Source organism: Martes martes (assembly GCF_963455335.1).
Source record: "Martes martes genome assembly, chromosome: X".
In the NCBI taxonomy this organism is placed as follows: Eukaryota; Metazoa; Chordata; class Mammalia; order Carnivora; family Mustelidae; genus Martes; species Martes martes.
In genome coordinates, this window is record NC_137897.1 from 102338158 (window position 1) to 102353294 (window position 15137).

General features: G+C 39.3%; 1 protein-coding gene across 1 annotated transcript in view; it reads right to left on the bottom strand.

Annotated features, from left to right (window-relative positions):
- LOC308337476 (fibrous sheath-interacting protein 2-like) overlaps positions 1–15137 on the bottom strand; it is a gene marked incomplete at both ends in the record, with an annotated part of 70602 nt that overhangs the window by 36312 nt on the left and 19153 nt on the right. The window lies entirely within an intron of this gene.

Consider the following 15137-nt stretch of genomic DNA (forward strand, 5'->3'; position numbering starts at 1 on the left):
GCACCGGCAGAACTCTGTATGTGTTTATGTACTTCTCATTGCAGATGTATTTTGGGAACATAAAAATCCTCCTGCCTATAATAAAATAGTGTTTGTTTTTAAGTTAGTGTTGCCCTCAAGACAGCCAGACCAAGAATGCATACCTTCTGCAGAAACTCTTATTTCTCAAAGCTGTGGATACAAGTCAGTGGCAGCAAAAGCTGGATGCCTGGCATTCTGGCTATGCGCTGTTCTATATCCTGGGATTTGGGCACCAGACACCCTAGAACGTGGTTGTTGCCTCCCAGTTACCTCCAAAGTTGGCTTCCAGATTGTTCAGGTTTAGGCCAGTATTCAGTGAAAAGTTAACACTTTGTCAAATGTAGCATATCTCTCCTGATCCATTAGAGAAGGTTTGAGAACCACTTCAGATAAAGCTATTTTTTTTCCACGCCAATTCCCAAATCTTTTAATGCATTTTTATTGTGATTAAATACACAGAACATAAAATGTACTATTTCACCATTTTAAAGCATACAGTTCAGTGGCATTAAGTATGCTCACAACGTTATGTAAACATCACCACTATCTAGTTCGCTTAATGCATTCTTTGTCACCTTTTGCCCTGACAAGAAAATGGCTATTGAGTTTGAAAAACATAGTTCAGAATAACAACATATGGTCGAAAAACATTTCTTTTACATAAACATGTCCTGATCAAACACTTCTAAGAATAACAGCTAACCATTAATAGGTAAGTTACTTACCTTCTTAGTCTAAATTAGTCCAGATCTGTTCTAATACATATGAGCTAAGAATTTCAATATATATTATTTTCTTAATACCAGAGAAAATGTACAGAAGACCTACATTATTACTCTTAAGGTAGCTGAGAAGAGGCATTTTCAACCTTGATATATAAAATAAGGGCATTCCTAAAGTTTTTAATGAAATGAAATGCAATAAATAGAATCGGATTTTCAGCTTATTTCCACTATAATATTAAACCAAGAAATATTCTTTTGGTGCCAGTATGTCTAGTTCTTTGTGTTTGTTGCACGTTCTCTGAGTTGAGCAGGTGTATATGTGAAAGAGTGTGTGTGTGTGTGTACTACTCCCCTGAACCCCTCTTGTGTTCATGATTCCTCTGTCTAGCCTCAGAGTTGAGGCTCATCAAATTCACCCTCATCTTTGCCTAGTCCAAGTTGGAGTTCTCAGGTGACCGGGTCCCTTCTTTTGATGGAGCACCATCCCAAGATTTGTCTTACTCCAGGGAAAATTAGGAGACAGATCCAGGCTGTCTCACATCCTGGCTCACATGCCCAAGGGACAGGATGCACAGCCCTAAGCCAGATCTCAATGGTCTGCAAAGGCATTTCCCTTTATGGCTTCCCATTATGGAGCAGGTTTGTGATATTTGATGCTTTTCTCATGATAACTAAACCTCCTAATGCTCCCTCAATCTATCCTCCTGAGCCCCCTGCCCAAAAGGCCAATAACAGTAACTTTGGACCCCTACAAAATTCAAGATTAACTGAGAGTGAAAGTCAAGAAGAGAAGGTCAAAGAGGGAAACTGACTGATGTCAACAGATGATTTTGCTCATTATTTGATTGACAGACTTTTCTCTAACTTCATATTACAAAATATCCTTAACATGTTGCTTTATCAGTGAATTTCATCATACATACTTTTTTTTGACAGCAATTCTGATAGTGGTGTTGTCTGAAAGGTGAAGAGAGATTGATTTTATTACTTCTGATCAATAATTTATGTAACTCCCCCCACCCCCAACTCCTAAGCATTGAATCAGATTATTTCCTTTGTGCTTGGGAGATTGTTTTCTCCCTAGCAATTCACAAAAAAGAATTAAGCTTTATTTTTTGTCTAATCCCCCTATTTAGCCTCTTACTTAGATACTGGCCTGTGGGTACAGGACATGCTCCATTACTCACAGGAGTAGAATGATAGCTGAATAAACGGTAGAATAGTAAACAGCTGCTGCATAAACTAACATCTGTCTGGTATTGCTATTCATGAACCACTTAGTCGTGTTTGTTTCGGAGTGAGTTGGGAAGAGCATGGGGTTGGGGAGAGAGGGGGTGGGCGAGTCCTTCCTGCTTGCTCTGCTTGATCAGAGCTTCCTGATAACTTGTTTTCTGCCCACCTTCTCAAAACTCCTAGTCTCAGCCCCTCACCCTACAATAGGAAAAGATCCATGGATGATTCTTGGTAACAATGGATTAAAATAATGTGTTTCTGATCATATGCAATAGCAAATCAGAGGCAGCCCTTTTCTAGGTATCATAATATTCTATTTTATGTTTTTTCCTCTATTTTATTTTATTTTTTAAAAAGGTTTCATTTATTTATTTGTCAGGGAGAGAGATAACAGGAGCTCAAGCAGGGGGAGTGAAGGGCAGAGGGAGAAGCAGGCTCCCCGCTGAGCAAGGAATGGGATGGGACTCAACCCCAGGACCCTGGGATCATAACCTGAGCCAAACGCAGACGCTTAAATGACTGAGCCACCCAGGCATCCCTTTTTCTCTTTTTAAAAAGTTTTTATTTTAATCACCCAGTGCTCACCACAAGTGCCCTCCTAACTCCCCATCACCTATTTCCCCCACCCCCCCACCTCCCCTCTGATAACCATCAGTTTGTTCTCTATAGTTAAGAGTCCGTTTCTTGGTTTGCCTTTCTTTTCTCCCTTTGCTCATTTGTTTTGTTTATTAAATTCCACCTGTGAGTGAAATCATAGGTATTTGTCTTCCTCTGATTGATTTATTTCACTTGGCATTATACTCTCTAGCTCTATTCATGTCATTGCAATCTATTCTATGTTTTAATCAAAACTATTTATTATCACCTACTACTTGGAACCACAAATACATTTTACTAAATTGTAGCCAGAGAATAACACAGTCATGTAAATTATAGAATTCTTAAAAAAGTTACAAAAAATAAGGCCTAAGACTCTAATTCTGATTTATTTTCGTATTTTCCTGCCTATGTGGATCATTTGCTTCTCTTCTTCCTGACCTTCTTAAAGGAAAAAGCATACTCTATCTTCATTTTTACTCGGCCTGCCCTTCTGTTATCAAAATTACTTTTTCCCCCAAGGCCTACAATTCAATTTTGAAAAATATAGCCCATCTCTGAAATTACAACGTAATTCCTAGTAGGAAAAGAAAAACTTCCAGGTCTCAGCTAGGGTTAGGGAGCAACAACTCATCCTCCGACTAGTACCTTTTTGCAATATGGAACCTGGAACATGAGTGCTGATGTCAGTGACACAGTTCCTATCCTTTGGCTTCATTTATTTTTCTAAGACTCAGTTTCTCAGGCCAACTCTAGTGAAATTTCTTCTTGTAGGTCCTCTGCAACCTAATGCATCCAGATTCTTTTTCCTGCTCTATCGCTGGCAGCAAGTGGAACCCAGTGAGTCCTGTGTATTTGTTGCTACCTGTCCTCACAGGCTTTCTGCTCCAAAGGCATACACTTAGATAACAGGAAATGGCAAAGATCTGAGAACAAAACTAACCAGATAAATGAGACGGCCTCATATAAGGCCACTAGAAAATAGTTGTGATATCACATACAATCTACAACTCACAATGAATTATCAGATTTTTGCTGGAGTCAATCAAACAGAAACATGCAAATGAACTTGCTGTTATATTGGAAAGTTCCATCACCGTTCCAGGAGTGACATGATATTCTATCTACTTTTCCCTAGTCTTAGGCAGTTTTCCTCCACAGGCTGATGCTACTAGGAAAGTGTCTAAGGTTTAGGTCATTTGTACTGCTAACTTCCTACTTCTTAAGTAAAGAGGGCAGTGATATTAATGACCGTTAATCCAGAAGCCCCAAAGAGAAAGCACACTTTTCACAGTTTAATTTGCCATGTCACAAAACTATAAATATACCTTTCTTTCTTTTTTTAAAAGATTTTATTTATTTGACAGAGAGAGATCACAAGTAGGCAGAAAGGCAGGCAGAGAGAGAGAGAGGAGGAAGCAGGCTCCCTGCTGAGCAGAGAGCCCAATGAGGGGCTCGATCCTAGGACTCTGGGATCATGACCTGATGAGGGGCTCGATCCTAGGACTCTGGGATCATGACCTGAGCCTAAGGCAGAGGCTTCAACCCACAGAGCCACCCAGGCACCCCTATAAATATACCTTTCTGCTTCTGGCCTTCTCCTCCATACAAGCTCACTTTAGTCCAGAAGATAACTTAAAGACATCTTCATATGATTGGCCAGCCACCCTTTGAGGATTAATGTGACAAGCCTAAATTTTAGTCTGCCTAATGCTTGTGCATATCTAATTTTTAATCTAACTGGTGGCCTTCTGCTTGTATCTCAGGCCCATAGCTTTGAGGTGATGCCTGGTACCTCCTGCTCATCCACACACATAGTCCATCCTATTGCCAAATCCATTTACTCATTCCAGTGGTTAAATGGGAATTTAAAGCAGCACCGCTGTATCCTAACATCAGTGGTTTAATCTGAAAGCCAAACTTGGGTGGTACCATGGGTCGCCTTCCTTTCTCCTGACATTTCATCCACTGCCCTGCACCCACTTCACTCTCTGGCATTCCTCAAGTCTCCCTGTCTTTTGTCCTGTTGCTGTGTAAAGCATAACTGAGGTCAGGGAGTGCTTGATTCATCTTGGTATCTAATACCCAGAAGTATACTTTGAACACAGTAGGTTTTCAATAAAGTCTGGCACACAAATTCCCACTTAACATGTTTTAGATGCATACTTCTCTCTATTCCAAAAGGAAGGCCATCGTGCAAGGCCACAAATCATTAATGAACTTCTGTAACGGGCACCTATTTAACTATCTTTCATTTGTCCTACATGCTGCTGTCACAGGTGTTCAGCAGAGAGAGTGACTTGATAATATCACATCCCTCCTCAAAACCATTAGACCACACCATTCAGTGGATGAAATACTTCTGAGAACGGTCTTCTCCTCTCATCTTCCATCCCAATCATAAGAACATACTCAGTATCTAAATGCAAAGCTTAATTATCCTCTTTACCCCACTGCTATCTTATCATATTTGCTTCCTTTTGTCCTGATTTCTTTGGTTTCTAATTATATTTTGTTACGCTTACTGTGTATGGCCTTTGTGTAAGCCTAAGGAAAAACAGAGAAGAAGTTGAGAGGAGAGAAGGGAGAGAGGTAAGTAGTGGAACACATGTGATGCATCTAGCATTGAGGCTTGGGAAGCAGAGCTGTGTCAGAGAAAGGACCAAGTCCAAGCCCTTGAACCTGTGTTCCTCTCTATAAGGTAAGGGGATGTGACGTGAGTGCAATGGACAGAGCCAGACCAGATGGTCTTGTTAGCCATGTTTTATTGTGCTCTGGCCTGGAATTGTCCGAGGTATAGCTAAAAGTACTTTAACCCTGCGTGTTTGAGAGGAATGAGGACGAAGCTCCCAGATTATGTGCAGAGCTCTTCATTTTAGCTGAGCTAAGATTTTTAGCAAAAGGGTATCCAGAGCATTTGCTTTTGAAAAGAGTCAAGTGATTCTGTAGCTGTGTAGTCTAGGGTAGTGGGAAGGCAGGAGGAAGAGGGAAGGAAGAATTAACATTTTCTAGAACTACATAATTATCACTCCTCACCTTTATTTCTTTAAACTGTCCTAATATTGGGCTAGTCAGTTTCCTTCCTTCAGCCTCTTTGCATCTAATGAGCACTCAGTAAGTCAAACTGACTTCATTACTCCTAAGCATAAAATCCTTCTTCTAGGAAGCTTGCTCTGAATGTCAAAACCATTTGCCACCACACACTACTTCACCTTACCCAAACATTTTCATCAGAATTTGGAATTCATAAAATCTATCCTGGACCTCATTTGGTTTGAGGATTTAGAAGATGATGGTGTTTGATATGTGTGTTCCATCAGGAGTTATGTGATATGCATGGCATATTCAAGTTTGTGGGGAACTGCACTTTTTTTTTAAGACTTTGTTTATTTATTTGACACAGAGAGAGAGACAGCAAGAGAGAGAACACAAACAGGGGGAGTGGGTGAGGGAGAAGCAGGCTTCCCGCTGAGCAGGAGTCAGATGGGGATGCGGGGCTCCTGCCTGGGATCATGACCTGAGCTGAAGGCAGATTCTTTACAACTGAGCCACCCAGGCGCCCCAGGAGTTGCACTTTAGCAGAGTAAGTGGCCACCAAGGTTTGAGGGCTGAAAGGCACCTAGGCCAAAAAAAAAAAATCTTCTCCACTGTCCTTGATTTTGGTATCATTAGAGATTCATTACTTTAGATTACAGTACAAATATCCTCAGATGGGGTAACAGATTAAGTCATTAATACTACATGGTAAACGAATTCATCATCATTAGAGAACAAGTAACCTCAAAAGGCACAAGTAATGTATGTTTGAATGTGGAAAGGGAAAAGAATAGATCTAGATCCCAGAAAGTTACCTGGAAAGAAGAGGTAGTGCTACCTGAAAGGGGAGTGAAGGCCCTAGGGATTAGCGAGACTAAAAGCGAGACTAGAGGGAAGGTGAGAGAACATAAATAACTTTGCCTCCTTTATAATTTTAGCTGAGTCCCGAGAGGTTGTAAAACATGAATGCAAGTAGAACTACAAGAACTGAGGATTCCGTGGGAGCATCTGCCCCTAAGCAGCACTCCTATGTAATTATTAAAAGGTTAATTTAAAATAATGCATTAATTTATTAAGCTTTCTTAGATACTTACTTAATTGACGAATCATGAGAAGGGAAGTTTCCTTGAGCTACAGATGAATTTTCAGAGAGAAAAAGAAAATTACTACCTGTCGGTAGCCTTCCCAAGCTACTTGTAAAATGGTAATTAACATCTATTAATAGGTCTTTATCCCCTATTGTCACTGCTGTGTTTAAACCCTCCAGGGACTGCCAGGGAGGCATAAAGTATGGTTTACAATCTGCGGCCACTGCCTACCTCACCAGCCTCAATCTCTGGCCACCATTCTACATATATTCTGTGCTCCAGAGATCCTGAACATGCAATTCCCTTTGCCTGTGCCCTTACTATTTAGTTCGTAACTCAACATCGCTCTTAAATTCCTCACCTTTTAGGAATCACTCAGCTTGTGTTACCTCTTTCAGAGAACCCTACTTGAAATTGTCCTGCACAGAGAGGCATCCTCTGTCAATGCTCCTGAAGCACCCTATACTTCCTTCTATTATAGGACTTACTGTGCTAAGTTTACAGTGTCCGACATATAGTAAGCACTTAATAACACTTATTTATTGAACCAATTCTTTAACACAGGTGTTGGGTCAATGTTTATTAGTCTAACAGTCATTAATCTCTTCCTATTCAAATACTAACATGACTTGCATGCCATCTAGCAAAGTTCCATAAGCAGATATTAGAAAATATTTCTAGATAATTATAGTAAAGCAAGTCTTCATGTAGAATATCTCCAAAGGAATACTAGAATGGTGTATATCAATTATACACATACATCACTAAACAGTCTTAGCTAACAGAATGCTCTGAGTAATAGAAAGTAGTATTGCCAATTAGAGCCAGGTCAAAGTCAAGGAAAATTGCTATTTATCTTTCTCCTAAGAAATGTAAAGTGTATTGGGAGTAACCAGTAAATTCCAATGATCTGTTTGAAAACATTTACTTAAAATTCTGTGTGCCTTCCTGAGTTTCTTTGTGTATGAGTATATTTGTACATGTGTACAGTTTTGGAAAGGAAGGAACTGGAATTAATAGTGTATTAACCTGAGAAATTAAGTGTGAAGATAATATTGCTGTGGTGGTTTCAAAGTATGTTTACAAATTCTTTGGTAATACTCTCTCCAAGAAGTGGAGGTTAACTCTATTCCCCTTGAGTGTGGGTTGGACTCAGTGACTTGCTTCTAATGGACAGTCCGGGGCAGAAGTGATGGTATATAACTTCTGAAACTAGGTTATAAAATATATTGTGGTTTCAGCCCCTCTACCTTGGATCACTCAGTCTGGGGGAAGCCAGATGCCATATTATGAAGATACTCAAGAAGCCTTATATAGAGGTCCACAAGGTGGGGCACTGAGGCCGCCTGCTGATAGCCATGTGAGTGAGCCATCTTGGAAGTGAAGCCTCGAGTCCCAGTTAAGCCTTTAAATGACTGCAACAGCCCTGGACGACAACTTGACCATAACCTCATGAGAGACCCTGAATCAGAACCACCCAGCTAAATTGTTCCTGGATTCCTAACCATAGAAACTATAAGATAATTTTTTTAAGCAGCCAAACTTCGGGGTGATTTGTTACTTAGCAATAGATAACTAATGTGACCGTTAGAAAAAATAAGTAACTCTTCTATGGTTTCTAGGAATATGGTAGATTAAATGTCCTGAAGAGCCTGTGTGAAACCTGGCACAAATGCAATGGGAATTTGATAAATATACAATTAGAGTGTAGAACTTCAATGCACCTCTTTAATAGCTGGACACATTTGCAGACAATAAAAAAAAAAGTCTAGTAGATGGAAAAATCAGTAAAGACATAAAATTAATAAATGTAATTTAATATCCATTTAGAACTTTCCATCCTTCATATAGAGAATACACATTATTTCGGTATGTCCATGGAACACTATCAAATTGCAGTCACATATTTGGTCACAAAGACAACCTTAACAACTTCAGTGTATTCAAGATTTACAGGCTATATTCTCTGAATGTAATTTAAAAAGCTGTGACCCAAAATATTAATTTCTTGATAATTAAGAAACATACTTATGGATAACTCTCGGACTGAAGAGGGAATTAAGAGGACAAAGTATAATCTACCCCAAAAAGCTGAACTAATTTTTTCTCCTCCAAACTTGTTCATCTTTCTGTACTGCCTTTCTACTGAATGGTACCACTGTTCACTACCCATTTAGTTGCCTAGTCTAGAAATCTGGGAGTTGTCTTCAACGCCTACATCTCCCATATTCAATCAGTAACCAAATCTCATCCATTTGACGACCTTAGTTTGAGTCCAATCTGTACCCTCACTGTCACTGAGTTTGTTCAAGCCTCATTTCTAGCCCTAACTATTGTAATAGTGTCTTTAAATGTAGTAAGCGGCAGCATGGCATTGTGGTTAGAACTGGTTGGGTAAGACAGACCTGGGTTAAAACCTTGGTTTTGTCACGTACACTGTGAAACCTTGGGCAGGGTAATTCACCACTCTGAGACTTAGTTTACTTATATGTAAAATGGTAGATAAAAATACTTCTGTCCTCAGGTTGTTCCGAGGGTTAAATGAGACAATATAAAGAGTTTAGTATAGTAACTGGCATATAGTAAGTGTTCAATAAATGCTATTATTTTCATTGTCTCATTGCCTCTAGTCCCCTCATCTCTAATTCTTTTTTCCCTTTATTTTTAAAGATTTTATTTATTTATTTGACAGACAGAGATCACAAGTAGGCAGAGAGGCAGGCAGAGAGAGAGGAGGAAGCAGGCTCCCCGTTGAGCAGAGAGCCCGATGCGGGGCTCGATCCCAGGACCCTGGGATCATGACCTGAGCCGAAGGCAGAGGCTTTAACCCACTGAGCCACCCAGGTGCCCCTCTTTTTTCCCTTTTTTAGAAAAGACAAATTCTGATTATATTACAACTCTGCCAATATTCTTCAATAGTTGCCCTTCAGTAACAGGATAAAAGGTAGATTTTTTGGCATAGCCTACCAGAAATTTAATGATCTAACCCTTCTCTAGCAGTCTAACTTCATTTCCCGCAATTCTCTAGCTTGAACTTTTAGATAAAGAAATTCTGAGAGAATCTGTATTTCCAAAAACGTACTATGCTCTAATGTCTATATCTTGGTAAATACATTCCCTTTTCCTAGAAGGTTCTCCTACCATTTGTGTGCTGAGAGAATTCTTTCTTATTCTTTATGTCTCAGCCCAATTGTGGCTTCTTCTGGACAAGTTTCCCTGGCTTCCCTATGCTTCCCCTGAATTATGTACATACCTCCATTATTATACTTACCATAACAGGTTGGGAATACTGGCATGAGTGTTCCCCACTTAGCTGTAAAATACAGGATTAGGAGCATAGCTTTTCTGTTTTATATGGTTTCTACCTTGTAAGTATGCAGTAATTAGCACAATGGCTGTCATGTAGTAGAAGCTCAATAAATGTTCATAGAATGAATGGATGAGTAGATTGCAGGATTTACTTAATAACTCTTGCTATTGTTTACCTGACTTAGAGTTAAAGCTTGGTTTCTTGGCCTTTTTTTCATTAACATCAGCATATGTCACCTATATATGGCATAAGAAAAAAAAAACAGTGAAAATCCTCAAAGGAGTTTTAAAAGAATTTGAATGTCGGCTATTTCTCAAATTTAAAATACAGAAATATAAGAAAATGATTTTAAAAGTCCATTTGTGATCAAAGTACATGTTTTATTTGCTTTATACTACATGTATTACAGAATTCACAGGTTTATAGAATTCATTTGTATTCTAAAATTAACTGAGGAATGCACTTAGCAGCATGGAAGGCAATCAAACAGCTAAAAAGATAATGTGTGGTTTTTAAACAAAGTTAACTATAGGGGACATGATTTTAGAAAAAAAAAAGAATCCATAGTAGGAATATATTGACTAAAAGTACAGAAGAATAAATATATAAAAATTAAAAAATAAACAATGAATTATGCATCACTGAAAAAAAATTAAATTAAATTAAATTTTAAAAAAAAGAAAGCTGGAAGGCAGAGAGCAGGTTTTCCACCTGCATAGGCTGTGACTCTTTGATTTGGCCAAGAGCTTTATATACTGAGGTAATTGTATAGAAAGATAAATCCAACAGAGTAGACTTCAATTATTTCCCAGGTCTGAGAGCTAAACACAAGCCACCAGAAGTACATTCTCTGGCACTGATGGAATGAGTGAAGTAAGTTGGGAAATCGTATCCTATTCTATCATAATAAAAGTGGTCATGCTATTTCTCAAAATAAATTAGGTTTCTGTGGCCATTTGATATAGCCACATTGCTCATGTGTATTTTAAGGCCTCCTTTAAAAACAGTCTAAATTTGTTTATTGACTTTTTTGGAGGCAAACTATGTAGGATGAGGTTTGTCATCCATGTGACACTCAGCGAAGACTTTTTTCCTGGCTCTATATAGAGGCTAGTAAAAAAAAGTAATTCCTGATGTACAACTACTAAACTAACTCAAAGTAGTGACGTTTCTTTTCTTTGGAAACGAAGCATAGCGATTATGGATGTGGACACAATGATACAGTGCCCTGTACGTGGCAGGTGTTTGACAAATATTTGTCTATACAGAGAAGCATCTTGTGGCTAACATGCTACATTTGAGCAGCTACATATACTTGAGTCTGTTGCTTTCTATGCATTTCGTGTAGGACGCTGGAAATGATGCCACTTTCTACCTTAGTTGTGAAGGTAGACTTTTGGAAAGACTTTAGTGAATTTCCCGCTTGATAACATCTCTTTCAAACCATGTTAACTTTTTAAAATAGCTGGGCCAGTTAATACAGCGCTAACAGAGGCAAGGATGTGTGGATTTGATTCTTAAAATGACAATCTGGCAGTCCACATAGGCAATCCATGTTGTGACTAGAGGCCGCATCCTGAATGCTGCCAACTTTCCACCACCAGATGAGTGATCACTGGTCACAGAGGGGACAGAGCGAGGCAGCATGATGGTCTCTGCACAACCCATCAGCACTAAAAGAAAATGAGTCTCAACGCCCTATTTGTTGCTTTCTCTGCAGGGCACAGGTCTGTACTTTGAAACTCTTGAAGCTCAGCATTTAGGAAGCCTCTAACCTAAGGGCTAAGTGGGAGCATTCAAGTTGCTTCTGGTGAATCTCTATTTAAATGGAAGCAAATAAAACATTCAAATTTTGGATCTGTTTAACACATTTAAAGTCTCAGTCTTACTACTTTTGCTGGCCTTTAACTTGTTACTGATATTCCCTCTGCTTACAGTATGACAACATTAACATAACTGATAGCTATGCGCTTTGGAAGTCTGAAGTAGCACAGTGTTATCACGGTGGGTTTGCATTTCAATTTTTATAAAATCTTACTATAGCGTGGTTAATCTCAAGGAATAAGGCTGTTTTGAACTGTCTCTTAATGAATGAAACTGTGTTATGCCAATCTTGATCATAATTTCACACTGCATTTGTTCTGTCTGTATCTGGGACAAAAGAAATATTACTTGCCTCTTGTTTCAAAATAGCCTGTAGAGAATGTTTGGGGACATTTTCTGTTTTAGCAGAAACACCCGGAGCTTGAAGGGAGCTACTTTTCATTCCTGCAGGGAAAGAAAAGGTACCTTTAAATATGAAAAAATGATATAGTTCTTGCTGCCATAATGTCTGGGATTACTGCAGCAGGGATGTATTCATTTATGTATGTAAAGGTAGTATCTCCAAATAGAAGATGCCTTCCAGTGTCTTACCACCACCGTGAGGGACAAACCTGAATTCCCTAACTTCTGGCCCTAAATTACTCTGCCAGCTTAATCTCCCACCACTCCTCCTGCCCCAGAATGAACTGCTTTATTTGGTAAGCAAGGGGGAACCACCAAGGACTTGTGAATAGAGGAATTATATGTTCAAAGCTGTATTTCAAGATGATTACATTCACAACAAACTATAGCACAGACTGACAGAAGGAAAAAGAGACTGGAGGCAAGTTATTGCAGTAGTTAAGGGCACGGGTGGTGTGAAGGGAAAGGAGGGGAAGATTATGAGACTGTTAAAGGAGGTAGATTGGACAAAGTGTGACAACTTTTGGATGTAGAATACGGGTGATAAGAAAGAGTCAAAGGTGACTCTGGCTTTGTGCCTGAATAAAAGGAGGAACAGAGAATAGCTTTGGGGGTGACTGGAAGATGATGAATTTGGTTTTGTGCATACTGGATTTGAGGTGCTAATTAGCCACCCAGGCAGAGATGTCCCAGTGCTCTTGGTGTGTGTATAGAATATGAATGGGAATTTTTTGCTGAGACAAACAGAGACTTAGCTAACCTCTAGTCTAGCTGGGGACATGGGAAAGTGGATGTATTTTTACATCTGGGGAGAAAGGGTGGCATTAGAGAATAGAGACTTTCCTGGGGAAAATTCTCTGCACAAATCGCAGCACTTCAGAAATTTATTCTGCCTATTGGTATAAGGCAGCCACAGCAGAGACTCTAACTTCTCCCTGGTTTGCAAATTCCAAAGGGCCTCTTCACACAGCAGTCACTCAAAAATGTGGGATACTGACATTTACAACCATGAATAATTTTTGTGTCTTCTTTAATCAAAATAATCACAGATTTTTTAATCAGGGGAAAAAGCATAACTTGGAAAACTACATGATAAAACTATAATTATTTAACTGAAAGATAACAGAGCAATTATAAATATTGTTCATTTCCTTACCTTTATCATTTAAAGTATGTGATGTTTTAGTCATTTCTTTATCTTTCTGTGTGCTCTAACATTCAAGAAAAAAGCATCCATTAGTAATTAAGCTTCTAAAAGAGACTTGCTGGCTCTAGAACAATTAGACTGATACTTTGCTTCCCATCCCTTACCTCTCTCCTAAGCTCTGGTCTTAATGCTAATACATAGGATCAATCTCTTTGTTGAATATTTCTCACAGATACCTAAACTAGTTCAAAATGAAGCTTGTCATGTACCCATGTACTCCCATCTTTCCAAACTTGCTCCTCCTCTGTCTTCCATATTTTTGGTTAAAGACGTAACAATCCATCCAGTAATCTCTTCTAGAAAGCTTAGAGTTACTCCATTTATTTCACATAGGAACAATCCCAACCAGTCTAACACTTACTGAGCACCCTGCTTGGGATTAAAATAAGATATACAATTCCTGACCTCAAGAAGTTTATTATCCCGTAGGACAGAAGGAAAAGAAAATATGTGTTCTGACACAGAGGCCAGCCTGAGCACTATTGGAGCACAGAGAAAAGACATCCCACTTCAAGAGAACCTATATACAAAAATTAAATCTTCATCATCATCATCCTCTCCCTTTCTCTCAATTTCCATGTCTATTGAGTCACCAAATTCTGACATAGTCTGACTCTGAAATATCTTAAATCTGTGACCTCTGGTTCACCCTCACTGCCAGTGCCGTATCATTTTTATCTGGACCATCCCAGTAGACTCAAAACTATCTTCCCTCTAATCTCCTCTCTCTCTCTCTCTCTCTAGAACACTGTATCTATATCACACACTTCAACTAGATTATGTATCTATATATCTATTTTTTATTTTTTTAAAAAAAGACTTATCTCTCTCTCTCTCTTTTTAAAGTGTCTTTATCTGGGGCTCAGTCAGTTAAACATCTGCCTTCGGCTCAGGACATGATCCTGGGGTCCTGGGATCCAGCCCTAACCCTGACCCTGCTCAGTAGGGAGTCTGCTTCTCCCTCACTCTCTGCTCCTCCCCCGCCCCGTTCGTTCTCTCTCTCTCACTTACTCTCTCTCAAATAAATGAAATCTTTGTTTTAAATAAAATGTCTTTATTTAAGTAATCTCTATACCCAACGTGAGGTTTGAACTCATGACCCCTGAGATCAAGAGTCACATGCTCTTCCAACTGAGCCAGCCAGGAGTCCCCAGATTATCTTTTTAAAACCCATCTCATTCTTATTTCACATCTCTATTCAAAAAGCCTCAATGGCGCTCTACTACGGAGAGGCTAAACCCATTCTCCAGCAAAATATACAAAGCCTTGGCTGCAATCTATCTTTTCGGTCTCCTCTCTGGCCCTGCCCTGGCTCCGCTGCCTTGAACTGCTGCTCTCGCTTAACACTTTAAAACCTGTCTAATAGTGCCTCACCCCAGCCTCGCATTCTGTTCATGTGGAAACTTCCTACTCACACCTCAAGACCTAACTTGATGAAGCCCTTCTTTAATAAAGCCTTTTTAGACTCCGCTAGGCAGGACTAGTCTCTACATCCTCTGTGCTCCCCCTGCATTTTGAACAAATCAAAACTCTCCTCTTATTTTATTATAAGGACTTTTGTTTATATGTGTCTAAATCTCTGGACAGTGAGTTCTCATGAGTAGTGATGACGTCTCTTCCATGTCTGTGTCCTATCTATGTCAACTGTTTTGCCTCTTTCCCCTCTTCTAGCTTTGCAGGGGCCCTGGCCCATA